Here is a 2,027-nt window from a genome sequence, read left to right on the forward strand (position 1 = left end):
TGTATGAATCATATGGTGAAAAACTGACTTTGAAAAATAAATCTGTTCTTTTTTTCCTATAAAAGGCTAAATAAAACAAAAATATTGGTGGTAATTTTTGACTGTGTAACTTTACAAAYGGCACCCCTTGGCTACAGGAGCAAAAACATCCCAGTGAGCTGAGTTTGTTGTAATGCGAAATGTAAACCAGCACGTACTGCTTTCAGCTGTGGCCTATTCACTGATTTCTGTCAGTGATCATCTGCTCTGTTCACGTGATATAAGGTTGCACTTAAGAACTGACCACAATATAAGAGTGACTCAGAATCATGCCTCTGCTGAGGCGGTAAACCATCATTTATTCCACATCCTCTGCAGCCTGGAGAGAAGTTTGTACAACACAACAGATCCGACTGTATAACTTGATTTCCACTATTATGGTGAATTTGATAAAAGACTCGGAGAATACAATTACAGCCCTCCACCACCACCACATCACACACACTTTCTCTCCCTTATCATTTCCGGGCAGCTGCTGTGAACATGTGTCATTTGGGTTTCAGCTATACACGCAGCACTGTCAGACATTTATTTGCAGAAGCTAAGTGTCCAGGAAGTGCTCTGACGGTAAGCAACTTCTTCAAATAAAGCAGAAGCAAGCGGGAGACGTGCAGCTGCTTTCCGCAAACAAAAGGTAGTGTCTAAAAATGCTCATGTTCAAGTTGTTGCAGGGGCGATCGCTTGTTCCTGAAACACGCGGGAAAACTGTTTGCATGTTAATTAGGAGAAAGATAAAAACGTACAGCAACAAGTAGCTTAAAAATAGATCAAACCCTAAGTGATTTGGAAGACAAGATGAAAAGTGATTCTAAAACATAAACTTTAAAAGACTGAATAAATTATAAAATAATTTAAAATTACAGAGAAATCCATGTGTACACTTATTGAACATAAATCTTAGCTGCTAATCAAACCACACATAAAATAAAAGTTTTAGTCAGGTATCAAAATAATACGCATACCAAAAGTTATTGAGCAGCATCTTTGTCATTTAACATCAAAATACAAGCAGACATGAAGCGACTGATCAATGCTGGATGTACTTACTGTATGTGTGTGATGCTGCCACTGAGCTGATCAAGCTGGAAGTTCTCCTCACCCCCACCACAAAAAGGGTTTAAATAGTGCCAGCAGCGAGCCATTTCCCCGTCTGTTGCCTAATGCAGGCAAGATTCTGCCCCCTGTGACCAAACTACTCACATGATGCTGTTGACAAGTAGACAAGCCCATTGTTGTAACATGAGAGGACACTTGACTGGCACACTTGATACTTCTATCTTTGTTATGATCACTTTTAATTTATACTGAGCGTGAAGAGTGGATGCTGATGGATCTGGAAGCTTCTAAAATGTTACACATTAACTGATAAAGTCAAGTTTTTCAGTTTTTTTGTCTAAAATATCTCTTCAAGTTTTGAAAGTTTCATTGTTTTTATTTAAAAAGTTGTACTGGGTTGATATTTACACACAGAACTGAAAATTCTACTGAGGTTCGTTTGACAAACATGACAAAATCTAGTTGTTTTGATGACTGATGTTTGTGTTCAGGCCTACTCCTCTGTTTTTTTTTAAGCGAGCGACTCCTAACACGACACAATAAAGCTGACCTTCAAGTCCCCTCTTGTTGATGGGGAGGATTAGGGAATATTGCTCAGGGAATCTTGATCAGACAGGATTATCAGATAAGCTATATCATTAACTAAGGATTATGCTAGCATTTCTAGCAGTATTATCATCAAGGGAAAACCTATCTTGATTGTAAATATGTCTTTGACTGTACAAATTAGGAGTATAGCTGCCACATGAGTGTCATATTTCAAATTATATTAAGAGTAATGTAATAATGACTGCAAATTGCAGTTATTGTGTCTTAAAAAATAAAGCTGCAGGAAGGGCAGCACTTTGTCCAATTTGAAATATATGGACTCAAATGACTGATAAAAACTGATAAGTATCAAAAAGATTTGTTTTTGAGCCCCATTGAGCACC

General features: G+C 37.7%; 1 protein-coding gene across 1 annotated transcript in view; it reads right to left on the bottom strand.

Moving 5' to 3' along the window:
- Positions 1-1,180, bottom strand: part of trpa1b (transient receptor potential cation channel, subfamily A, member 1b) — a 40,068-nt gene extending 38,888 nt beyond the window's left edge. The window contains exon 1 of the mRNA XM_014002326.1: positions 1,087-1,180. The gene's annotated coding sequence lies outside the window, so the exon portion shown is untranslated. The remainder of the gene's footprint in view (positions 1-1,086) is intronic.
- Positions 1,181-2,027: the final 847 nt, after the last annotated feature.

This window comes from Austrofundulus limnaeus, unplaced genomic scaffold (genome assembly GCF_001266775.1).
Source record: "Austrofundulus limnaeus strain Quisiro unplaced genomic scaffold, Austrofundulus_limnaeus-1.0 Scaffold12, whole genome shotgun sequence".
Lineage (NCBI taxonomy): Eukaryota > Metazoa > Chordata > Actinopteri > Cyprinodontiformes > Rivulidae > Austrofundulus > Austrofundulus limnaeus.